Consider the following 13,559-nt stretch of genomic DNA (forward strand, 5'->3'; position numbering starts at 1 on the left):
GGGACAAGTATCTTGCTTTGGCTGAATTCTCTTACAACAACAGCTATCAATCTAGTCTCCAAATGGCACCTTTTGAAGCGTTATACGGTCGCAGATGTCGAACCCCTCTGAATTGGTCTGAGACCGGTGAACGCAAAATCTTTGGACCGGATCTAGTTGTTAAAGCTGAGGATAAGGTCAGAATTATTCAAACTAACCTTAAGATAGCCCAGTCTAGGCAAAAGAGTTATGCAGACCAAAGAAGGAAACCTCTGCAGTTCCAAGTAGGAGATTTTGTATATCTCCGAGTATCTCCTACCAAAGGTGTTCAGCGTTTCAGCATAAAAGGAAAACTAGCACCCCGGTATGTCGGACCCTTTGAAATCCTTGAAATTTGTGGCCCAGTGGCTTACAAACTTCTCCTTCCACCTCAAATGGCTGCTATTCACGATGTCTTCCATGTCTCTCAACTCAAGAAGTGTATCAAGATACCCACAGAAATCGTTGAAACCCAAGCTATTAAGATTGAACCTGATCTATCTTATGTTCAACAACCTATCCAAATCTTGGATACCAAGGAAAGGGTCACTAGAAGGAAGAAGATTAATATGTACAAGATTTTATGGGATCATCATACCGAAGAAGAAGCAACTTGGGAAATAGAATCCTATCTTCAACAGAATTTCCCAACTTTCCTTCGAACGAATTCCCCAAATCTGATCGTCTGATTCTATTCGGCTTCCAAATCTCGGGATGAGATTCTTTTCAGGGGGGAAGATTGTGACATCCAGGTAATAAGGGATATAGATACTAAACTCTAGTGTGAAATAGGCATGTTTGATATGGGTACTACAAAGGGCTAGGGGTGTATTTGTAAATTTCTATACAATATAGGCCTTTAAGTGTAAGATGGGTAGATTGGAAGGTAGCCTTGAAACCTAGGAGAAATATAATATTAGGTGTTAAATTTATGTTATCATAAGGAAAATAAGCCCTTAAGTAAGTGTAGGGGCCTATTTGTAAATAAACATAAGCCATAGGGTCTTTTATGCAAAATAACTGTGGAATAAAAGTAACTTTCATGTTTACTTGAGGGTCTATCTGTAAAATACTAAGTCATCATGACATCTCATGAATATTTGCAAATATATCAAAAATTTGATCAAAACCTCTTTTGGTAAGGACAGGGGTAATTCAAATTCTACCTTGTTCAAAATTCAACAAGTAATGCTGCAAACTTTGAGTTTTTGAATTTGAGCCCTAAAGCTAAAATGTAGAGCTTGAAAAACTCTACAACTTTCATTTTGGGCTTTTCTTCATTTGATCTTTATATCAGTGAGAATTTTTAATTTTCTGAGAGACCCTTGAACTTTCTAAAATTTCCAAATCAGTCCTCGGGACTTCCCCCTCCCTTCTTCTTTCTCTGCACCCCTTCTGCACGCCTGCTATTCTACTCTATCGCCAGCGCAGGAGCTCCCTCCCCCCTGGCCGCTGCCCTGCCCTCGCCGCCGTTCATCTCCTGCCTGCCCTCTCCCCACGCGTCACCCTACCCCTGCCCGCCGCCGTAGCCCTTCCCCGGTGTCCTCTCTTGCGCGTGCCACGTGTGACACCCTAGGTGTCAAATTGTACCATAATAGGTTATGAAATGTAATGCATGTGTTGAAATGTATAAGGTTGGATGTATTTGTAGAAATAAGGCCTTATGTGTAATTTTATAAAAATATGAGTCCTTTTGTGCAAGATGCATGAGTTACAAAAGTAACCTTCAAAGTTTACTAGGGGTTTACATGTAAGAATGTTAGTCATCATGACAGTTTTGAAAACTTGCATGTAAGTCCAAAAGTATGTGAAATTTACTCTAGGAAGGATAAAACCCTTATAAAGTTCAAATTTAGTCCAAGCTATCAAAATAAAGATGTATACTTTGAGTTTTTGAATTCAAACCCTAAAGCAATGTTGTAGAGCTTGAAAAGTTACGCATTTTCTATTTTGGTCATTTTTCCATTAGAACCCTGTAACAGTGGGAAATTTAACTTTACATTCAGGCCCTTGAAGTTTTTGTAATTTGCAAACGAGTCCTTGGCGCCCCCTCCCCACCTTTCTTCTTCCTCTGGCAGCCCCTCTGCTCCCCTGTTCCCTGCGCCGCCGCCGCCGCCGTTTCTCGGGATTCCGGCCGCCCAGTACTGCCCCCTGCTCCTTTGCTTATCCACGCACCGCCTTATCCCCTCCCCGGCCCTATCCCTCAGTTCTCCCACTCGCTCCCGCGCTGCCACGCGCACAGCGCCGCCGCCAGTACGGTCGTAGCCGCGCCGCCGTGGCGCCCGGCCGTGCGCCGCTCTTTCCCCTTCGCCTCTCTATAAATAGCTGCCCCGGGACCTCCTAAAGCTAGTTCCCCACCCCCTTGCGTCTCTCTTTCGTTGTAGCTCTGTTTCCCGCACCGCTGCACCGCCGCCCTTCGGCTTCACGCCGGCGACCCCCTCCCCAACCTCCTCGAGTCTAACCAAGGCTTCAAAAGGGTGCACCTGGATGCCTTCTTCCTCCCCACCCCCTTCCTCTTGCTAATTGATCATCCCATCGCCGGATTTAAGTTTGGAACCGAGCTCCTCCGGCCATCTATGGCAGAGGGGTATAACTGCGAGGATTTAGATCTTTGCAGGGGCCTATATGAAAGATTCTAGTTTTGTTATGATATCTTGCTACCTTTGTTTTATGCTAATAAAAGATTTATGATTTGTTTCTATGATATCTTTGTATGTATATAGTTGTAATTTTTACCATAGCCTTGTTTCCTTAGGTGAAATTCCTGGTAAAATTTTGAGAAGAAGAAACTTAATATAAATTGAATTAGGAATTTAAGATTAGATTCAAAGATAATTCCAAAATAATATTTCCAACCCATGAAAAATCCTGATTTTAATTTGGAAAGTTACTCTTGCATAATGTAGCATGTCCATAAATTTTGAACCCCAGATCTAGTGTAGAACTGAAGTTGTAATTGTATCTTAATATTCTAATGTTGATCATGTTTAATTTTATGGCTTAGTTTTTGTTAAGATAAAATCCAAATAAATTTACAATAAGTGTATTTATGCTAAACCAATGCTTAATAATTTTGGTAACCTTAGTTTTGAAGAAAAATATTCTATAAAATTTATTCAAGTTATCTATGTTGTTTAATTAAGTTAATTGTTGTGATTTATTTATTGCACAAAATATTCTGAAAAATCTAGGATAATGTTATCTCAATTAAACCTATTTAGGTTAATTTAGTTTATATTCCTAACTTAGGGTTTGCTTAATTAATCAAAATAAGCCCATAATTAAACAATGACTTAAGGTTAATTATAAAACTTAGTTAATAAGATAAACGAAGTTACTAAGTGGGATTAGTTGTTGCTTATAACAACCAAACATGCTTCCAAGCGTAGTTAGTTTAAAAATTTAGGGTAACCCACCCTGTTGCTTAATGAAACTAGGTAGTTTAGTTAATACCCGATGAATGACTGCCCAGTACAGGGTAGTTAGGATTGCAACTTTACCGTGAATTGAGATGAAAGTGTATGCATCCATTGAACTCCATCTTGCATATCATGTAGACTCGACCACTCTCGCCGATGGAAATTACCAGCTAATCCCGGAACCAGAAGGAGGTTGTTCTGAAGACCCCGAGAACTTCGTCAGGGAATTCTCTGAAGGCCCGAACCAAAGTTCGGACGCTATTAACTTGACTGACCCCAGCCCCACCAATAAAGGCAAGCCCCGGTGCACATCCCAATATTTCAAGTTATTACAATTTCATTATTATATTATATATCTTGCATTACGTCTAGGAGTTGAGATGAAATCCTAGTTGCATAAGATCTTAAGGAACCAATGTATTGTACCCGAGTCCATACCGTTTAGATGCTCTGCTAAATAGGACCGGTACAAGTCGAGTGATTTCCTATCACTCGCGCGATATAGGAGTTGTAATGTTTACATTTCTTGTTATCACTATAAGGATGACGGACGGGAGTTTTATGAGGTATCATGGTTGAGGTGATACCCCGTCTGTGTTGTTGAAAGTGATAAGGTCACGGTGTGTGCCGATCGAGGTTAAGCGTTTGAAAGTACTAACCACATGCCGTGAGTTTTGGGTAAGCGGTAAGCCTAGTAGCCAATCGGCCCGAGGAGTGGACATACCTCCCACCACTCGTCTTGCTTCTTCTGGTTACTTATGTTCGATGTGTGGGAATACGTGTTGCAAGGGCAACCAGGAGTACGGGTTTTGTAGTCGCGCTACAGACGTACGTCCTGCACTTTGGAAGTGCGTATAGTCCTGCAGTCGCTTGTGGTGGCTCTGATCCACGAGTCGGAATGAAAGGCAAACGGTTGCTTCGGAACGACCCTTTGGTGTTCCAAGCGTGTGAGTTAGGTTTACCTTGCAAGGTTGAATTCGATTCAGAATCGTCCGCTTCTCATGAAGATTGAGACTGCTTGATCCCTTTATCACACAGAGTAACAAGAGCAACTATATGATGAGTAATACTGATGGTTGATAATAACAGCTCTACCTTGCTTGCTTAGTTATAAGTGCTTATCTAGAATGGATAATGACATAGAACTTGAAAGCTAAAAGTTGAAAATAAGGATCTACTCTTAGTTGCTTTTCCGCTGAAATTAAACCTAGAGCTATTATAAGCCTTCATAAGTCTAGTTACATGGCTATGTATATCATGAACGGGTAAGCCTTGCTGAGTATTAGTATACTCAGTCTTGCTAGCTTTATGTTTTTCAGGTAAAGTCTTGAAGACTCTACTCTTTCCCTTGCCTTGGCCCTGTGCTTTTCCAGAAGGTTGGTCCGTGGAATGGGATCCGTCCCCGGCCAGCACTGGTGATATCGAGTGATGTCGTGCCCGGGCTTAGCATGACATCCATCTTGACAACGTGTTGTAATCATCGCGTATGTTTTCCGCTGCTAAAAACCATAGCTTTACAGTTTGTAATGTCTTTTCTAAATTTAGAACTTTGTACTGCTTAAAGAAACTCCTGTATTGTAATTTTCTGTGATGTAAAATATGATGGTGACTGTATCTCTGGACTCACCTTCATGTGAGGTAACCTTATTTGATCCTGTGTATCGGTGGTTTATCGGGACGTTACCCGACAGGCCAAGGGATTACACCGTTTGAAGCACACTGGAGCCCTCAGAAATGGACTCGCGTACCTGAGCCGGTATAATTCAGGTTGGTTCTGCCACAGCTGGTATCAGAGCTATAAGGTTACCCTGGAGATACATTTTACCTTAAAAATGTTTTCAGTATAAAAGTTTGACCAACAAAATGCTTGGCAAAGCCACGTTGGATTCGTAAAGGATTGTACTTTGTATGTAAAGCCCTAGGGTAATGCTTATGAGGGAAATAGAGGTGGCTATAGTATATATATATATAATCCTAACTACCAGCATTACTTTTCTGTCAAAACTTAAATTCATGCACAACTCAATATTACTTTCTGTAACGACACCTTCGATGGTGAGGTAAGGAGGTAAGGATCCTCAGCTAACTGGGGAGTTAGCCTTCCCGTCGGTGATGCGAACCGAACGCTGTTTCTCAAGCAGTGGCTTACTTGAGATGCTGCCAATGTACCAACTTTGGTTGACTACATTGGGAGTAGATGGTTCGGCGCAGGGTATGGCGATCGCTGTTCATACCCCCGCATATTGCGGTACCCCCGTGAATTCGTTGTTTCGACGACGTATGTCAACGTTGTCTGTACGGCGGTAATTGTACAGATGCTGTTTCTATAGTGAACAGTAATGATTGGGGACGCTTTCATGACATGCTGGCATGAAAGGTTCATTGGATATATGTATTGTGGTTTTCTGCAGGTACACTAACCATGAATACGAAACTAGGACGGATAGGGTTTAACGACTAGTTAATAGTGAGAGATGTATGTATTATGCCACCGAAACTAACCACGTAAGTCCAAAGATATTCGGCAGTTGTTTTTGGGTTGTGAGGGCGTTAGTGCGTGCATGCATAATACATTAATCCACAAAATGGGTGCTTAATTTTGTTGCTTTCCTAAGGATAGGTGACATGTTGGTTATTCTTAGCATGGATATAATAGAATCTTTTAGTAGGGTATTATTAGTATCTTTCTGATTTCCAGCCTTTGCTGTTATCAGAATCAGTTGTCTTGTCCCATTTACCTTGTAAATCTTGAGCAGGGTAAATAAATTTCATCATCTGAATTCTTGTTTCAGATGGTGGGAGCCACACGTGGGACCCTGGAAGGTTTCCGGGCAGATCAGACCAGCAATTCCCAACAACCGTCACCACTACTTCCAAATCTAGCCGAAGTTCTGGCTCGGCAAACCGAACTTCTCAATTTATTAGTACAAGCACAGCAGAATCAACAACACCAGCAGTCACGAGGTCGTGATGAACCTTTAGTAGCAAACTATCAAGATTTCCTCAGTACCCAGCCCCCGCTGTTCAGCAAAGCGGAGGAGCCTTTGGATGCCGATGCTTGGCTCCGCACCATTGAATCTAAGTTTGCTCTTCTTACGATTCCATGTGCGGACTCTAACAAGGCTCGTTTTGCTGCCCAACAATTACGTGGAGCTGCCCGTATTTGGTGGGATAATTATTGTGCTATGCAAACTGATGGCCATGTTATTTCCTGGGAAGAATTCCGGAATGCCTTCAGGGCAAATCATATACCTGAAGGGCTGATGGAACGGAAACTGACTGAGTTCTTGGCACTTACTCAAGGCACCCGCACCGTACTGCAATATGCACAGGCTTTTAATCACCTGTGTCAGTATGCGGGTTATTATGTTGATAATGATGCCAAAAAGCAAGATTGTTTCCGTCGAGGCCTGAGCACTAAGCTCAAAGAACATCTGAACCTTATCAAGGCGAATACCTTGGCTTTGACTCAGGAGGATTGTATTACGGCACATCGTGCCGAAAAGAAGCGAAGGATCTCCACTGGACCCGCGAGCATTCAACCCTCACAGTATCAGTTGGTTCAGAATGTACCGCCTAGGGCGCCACAGCGAAATGCCTTGATCAGCAAATTGGCTTTCAGGCCGCCTCAACAACAAGGAGAGTATCAACCTCCCATATCCTTGCAACAATCACAACAATCCAGCCCACGGCCAAATGTTCAACAGGTTCAACAGAAAAGCAGCACTTATTGCTGTTTAAAGTGCGGAAGTGCGAATCATTTCATTAGAAATTGTCTGCAACCCAAGAAACCTAATCAAGGGCAGAGTTCCAGTCAGAATAACCAGAACAAGGGCAAAAGACCGATGATGCAAGTCCGCCAAGGGCAAATTAACTTCACTACCCTTGCGGAACTTCCGGATGGAGCCCCTATCATGTCGGGTACATTCTCGATATATCACAAACTAGTTGTTACATTATTCGATTCAGGAGCAACTCATAGTTTCATCGGTAACAACTGCAGTACCCGAATAGGACTTGATCCTTGTCCCACCCAGGGTTCATATATGATTTCTACCCCTGGAGGCGAGATTGCTTCTAATCAAATGATTAGGAGTGTACCAATTCAGTTAGGCAGCAAAGTAATTAAAACTGATTTGGTCTTGTTAAACTTAGAGGGTATTGATGTCATACTTGGGGCAAATTGGATGACAGAACATAGAGTACTGTTAGACATTTCTTCCCGAGTTATTGAGATTAACTCACCATATCAAGGAAATATTACCCTCTATTTGCCTCAGCAAGAGCATCCCCATTCTTGCACTTATGCCATCACAGACATCAAGATAAAAGATATTCTTGTAGTCTGTGAGTACCCCGATGTCTTTCCAGACGATTTGCCAGGAATGCCACCGGACAGAGACATTGAGTTCATTATTGAACTTCAACCTGGCACTGCTCCTATTTCTAAGAGGCCATATCGCATGCCACCAAATGAATTGGCTGAACTAAAGAACCAACTCCAAGATCTTCTGGACAAAGGTTTTATATGCCCAAGTGCTTCACCTTGGGGTTGTTCTGCTCTCTTCGTAAAGAAGAAAGACAATAGCCTAAGGCTATGTGTCGATTATCGTCCACTCAATGCGGTCACCATCAAAAATAAGTACCCTCTTCCCCGCATTGACATCTTGTTCGATCAGCTAGCTGGAGCTAAGATCTTCTCTAAGATTGACTTACGCTCTGGTTATCATCAGATCAAGATTAGGCCCTGTGACATTCCAAAAATGGCCTTCTCAACCAGATATGGACTTTATGAATATCTGGTTATGTCATTTTGGCTTACCAATGCACCGGCATATTTCATGTATCTCATGAATTCAGTCTTTATGCTAGAACTTGACAAATTTGTCATGGTCTTCAACGATGATATTCTGATATATTCCAAGACTAATGAAGACCATGGTGATCACATACGCATCGTTCTTCAACGACTACGTGATCATCGCCTTTATGCCAAATTCTCAAAATGTGAATTTTGGCTAGATAGTGTGAAATTTTTGGGACACACTATCTCTAGTGAAGGCATATCGGTTGACCCAACCAAAGTCCAGGAAGTTATGGATTGGAAGCCTCCAACTTCAGTCCATCAAATACGAAGTTTCCTTGGATTGGCGGGATACTATCGCCGATTCATTCCAGATTTCTCCAAGATAGCTAAACCTATGACTGAGCTGCATAAGAAAGAGGTTAAGTTCCGCTGGGATGATAAGTGTGATAAAGCTTTCCACACTTTGAGAAGACTTCTAACAACTGCCCCAGTGCTAGCTCAGCCAGATAATACTCAGCCTTTTGATGTCTACTGTGATGCTTCTGGAACTGGCCTAGGTTGTGTTCTTATGCAAAACAACCGGGTCATCACTTATGCATCCCGAGCACTTCGGAACCATGAACAAAATTATCCAACTCATGATCTTGAATTGGCAGCTGTTATTCATGCTCTCAAGATCTGGAGACATCATCTTATGGGTGCTAAGTGTAACATCTACACTGACCATAAGAGCCTCAAGTATATCTTTACCCAAGCTGATCTAAATATGAGGCAAAGGCGTTGGTTAGAACTGATTAAAGACTACGATCTTGAGGTACACTACCATCCTGGCAAAGCCAATGTGGTTGCAGATGCACTTAGTCGCAAGGCACATTGTCACTGCTTATCCATATCAATCTTCAGTGACACTCTCTGCCATCAGATGAGAAAACTCAATCTAGAGATCATTCCTCAAGATAGTCTGAATCTGCTATCCATTGAGTTTACTCTGCAAGATAGAATCATCATGTCGCAACTACATGATGAGGGTATCAAAATTATCAAATCAAAGCTATCTCTGGGAGAAGCCAAATATAAGTGTTTTCACACCGATCATCAAGGAGTCCTATGGTTCAACAATCGTATTGTTGTACCTAAAGACCATCCACTGCGTAGACAAATCCTTGATGAAGCCCATTTATCCAAATTCTCTATTCATCCTGGTAGTACCAAAATGTATCAAGATCTTCGACAGAATTTTTGGTGGACCGGAATGAAAAGAGAAATTGCTAAATATGTATCTGAGTGCGATACGTGCCAGAGAGTTAAAGCCAGTCATCTCAAGGCATCTGGTACCCTCCAACCATTGCCCATTCCGTCATGGAAATGGGAAGACATTAGTATGGATTTTATTGTTGGTCTTCCTAACACCTCCCAAAAGCATGACTCCATATGGGTAATCATTGATAGACTCACAAAAATGGCTCACTTTATTCCCGTACATACTACTTACTCCGCCAAGAAATATGCCGAAGTCTATCTGGATCAAATTGTTCGGTTGCATGGTGTCACTAAGACTATTATTTCTGATCGGGGGGCACAATTTATTGCACGCTTCTGGGAACAACTACAGTCTGCTCTTGGATCCAAACTGATTCAAAGCTCTGCATATCATTCTCAGACGGATGGACAGACTGAGCGAGTCAACTAAATTCTTGAAGACATGCTCCGAGCTTGTATTATTCACTATGGTACAAGCTGGGACAAATGTCTTGCTCTGGCTGAATTCTCTTATAACAACAGTTATCAATCTAGCCTTCAGATGGCTCCTTTTGAAGCGCTATACGGTCGCAGATGTCGAACTCCTTTGAGTTGGTCCGAGATCGGTGAACGCAAAATCTTTGGACCAGACCTAGTTGTCGAAGCCGAAGATAAAGTCAAGATTATTCAAGCCAACCTTAAAATAGCTCAGTCCAGAAAGAAAAGCTATGCAGATAAAAGAAGGAAACCTCTACAATTTCAAGCAAGAGATTTTGTCTATCTCCGAGTATCTCCTACCAAGGGTGTTCAACGTTTCGGCATAAAAGGGAAATTAACACCACGGTATGTTGGACCCTTTGAGATTCTTAAGGTCTGTGGTCCAGTGGCTTATAAAATTCGCCTTCCATCTCAATATGCTGTCATTCACGATGTCTTCCATGTCTCTCAACTCAAGAAATGTATTAAAGTACCTACGGAGATCATTGAAACCACTGCCATTGAGATTGAACCTAATCTATCTTACATCGAGCAACCTATTCAAATCTTGGATACCAAGGAAAGAGTCACTAGAAGAAAGACGATTAAGATGTACAAGATTTTATGGGATCACCACACCGAAGAAGAAGCAACTTGGGAAACAGAATCTTATCTTCAACAAAATTTTCCAAACTTCCTTCAAGCCAATCCCCAAATCTAATCGTCTGATTCTTTCTGCCTTCGAATCTCGGGACGAGATTCCTTTTAGGGGGGAAGGCTGTGACACCCTAGGTGTCAAATTGTACCATAATAGGTTATGAAATGTAATGCATGTGTTGAAATGTATAAGGTTGGATGTATTTGTAGAAATAAGGCCTTATGTGTAATTTTATAAAAATATGAGTCCTTTTGTGCAAGATGCATGAGTTACAAAAGTAACCTTCAAAGTTTACTAGGGGTTTACATGTAAGAATGTTAGTCATCATGACAGTTTTGAAAACTTGCATGTAAGTCCAAAAGTATGTGAAATTTACTCTGGGAAGGATAAAACCCTTATAAAGTTCAAATTTAGTCCAAGCTATCAAAATAAAGATGTATACTTTGAGTTTTTGAATTCAAACCCTAAAGCAATGTTGTAGAGCTTGAAAAGTTACGCATTTTCTATTTTGGTCATTTTTCCATTAGAACCCTGTAACAGTGGGAAATTTAACTTTACATTCAGGCCCTTGAAGTTTTTGTAATTTGCAAACGAGTCCTTGGCGCCCCCTCCCCACCCTTCTTCTTCCTCTGGCAGCCCCTCTGCTCCCCTGTTCCCTGCGCCGCCGCCGCCGTTTCTCGGGATTCCGGCCGCCCAGTGCTGCCCCCTGCTCCTTTGCTTATCCACGCACCGCCTTATCCCCTCCCCGGCCCTATCCCTCAGTTCTCCCACTCGCTCCCGCGCTGCCACGCGCACAGCGCCTCCGCCAGTACGGTCGTAGCCGCGCCGCCGTGGCGCCCGGCCGTGCGCCGCTCTTTCCCCTTCGCCTCTCTATAAATAGCTGCCCCGGGACCTCCTAAAGCTAGTTCCCCACCCCCTTGCGTCTCTCTTTCGCCGTAGCTCTGTTTCCCGCACCGCTGCACCGCCGCCCTTCGGCTTCACGCCGGCGACCCCCTCCCCAACCTCCTCGAGTCTAACCAAGGCTTCAAAAGGGTGCACCTGGATGCCTTCTTCCTCCCCACCCCCTTCCTCTTGCTAATCGATCATCCCATCGCCGGATTTAAGTTTGGAACCGAGCTCCTCCGGCCATCTATGGCAGAGGGGTATAACTGCGAGGATTTAGATCTTTGCAGGGGCCTATATGAAAGATTCTAGTTTTTCTTCTTTTCAACATGCTGAAATTTGAAAATTCATAGGAAAACATAGAAAATTCAGAAAAATGTAAAACTTGTTGGATATGCATCTTTATTTCAAACTCTATCACTTTTATTTTGTGACCATGCTGTGAAAGTGTATAGTTTGTGCTGTGTTTTAAATAGAAGCAAAAGGGTGTTTTAATTAGATCTTTTGATCTATAAGAGAGTTGAAGCCCAAACTTGGAACATGTGATATATGTGTTATGGATAGCTTTGTGTAAATTTTTGAAGCCTAGCCAAGCCCTCTAGCTATGATATCTTGCTACCTTTGTTTTATGCTAATAAAAGATTTATGATTTGTTTCTATGATATCTTTGTATGTATATAGTTGTAATGTTTACCATAGCCTTGTTTCCTTAGGTGCAATTCCTGGTAAAATTTTGAGAAGAAGAAACTTAATATAAATTGAATTAGGAATTTAAGATTAGATTCAAAGATAATTCCAAAATAATATTTCCAACCCATGAAAAATCCTGATTTTAATTTGGAAAGTTACTCTTGCATAATGTAGCATGTCCATAAATTTTGAACCCCAGATCTAGTGTAGAACTGAAGTTGTAATTGTATCTTAATATTCTAATGTTGATCATGTTTAATTTTATGGCTTAGTTTTTGTTAAGATAAAATCCAAATAAATTTACAATAAGTGTATTTATGCTAAACCAATGCTTAATAATTTTGGTAACCTTAGTTTTGAAGAAAAATATTCTATAAAATTTATTCAAGTTATCTATGTTGTTTAATTAAGTTAATTGTTGTGATTTATTTATTGCACAAAATATTCTGAAAAATCTAGGATAATGTTATCTCAATTAAACCTATTTAGGTTAATTTAGTTTATATTCCTAACTTAGGGTTTGCTTAATTAATCAAAATAAGCCCATAATTAAACAATGACTTAAGGTTAATTATAAAACTTAGTTAATAAGATAAACGAAGTTACTAAGTGGGATTAGTTGTTGCTTATAACAACCAAACATGCTTCCAAGCGTAGTTAGTTTAAACATTTAGGGTAACCCACCCTGTTGCTTAATGAAACTAGGTAGTTTAGTTAATACCCGATAAATGATTGCCCAGTACAGGATAGTTAGGTTGTTTGTTAGAATGTAATGTTCTCTTATTTGGATTGCAACTTTACCGTGAATTGAGATGAAAGTGTATGCATCCATTGAACTCCATCTTGCATATCATGTAGACTCGACCACTCTCGCCGATGGAAATTACCAGCTAATCCCAGAACCAGAAGGAGGTTGTTCTGAAGACCCCGAGAACTTCGTCAGGGAATTCTCTGAAGGCCCGAACCAAAGTTCGGACGCTATTAACTTGACTGACCCCAGCCCCACCAATAAAGGCAAGCCCCGGTGCACATCCCAATATTTCAAGTTATTACAATTTCATTATTATATTATATATCTTGCATTACGTCTAGGAGTTGAGATGAAACCCTAGTTGCATAAGATCTTAAAGAACCAATGTATTGTACCCGAGTCCATACCGTTTAGATGCTCTGCTAAATAGGACCGGTACAAGTCGAGTGATTTCCTGTCACTCGCGCGATATAGGAGTTGTAATGTTTACATTTCCTGTTATCACTATAAGGATGATGGATGGGAGTTTTATGAGGTATCATGGTTGAGGTGATACCCCGTCTGTGTTGTTGAAAGTGATAAGGTCGCGGTGTGTGCCGATCAGGGTTAAGCATTTGA

Source organism: Panicum hallii, chromosome 4 (genome assembly GCF_002211085.1).
Source record: "Panicum hallii strain FIL2 chromosome 4, PHallii_v3.1, whole genome shotgun sequence".
Lineage (NCBI taxonomy): Eukaryota > Viridiplantae > Streptophyta > Magnoliopsida > Poales > Poaceae > Panicum > Panicum hallii.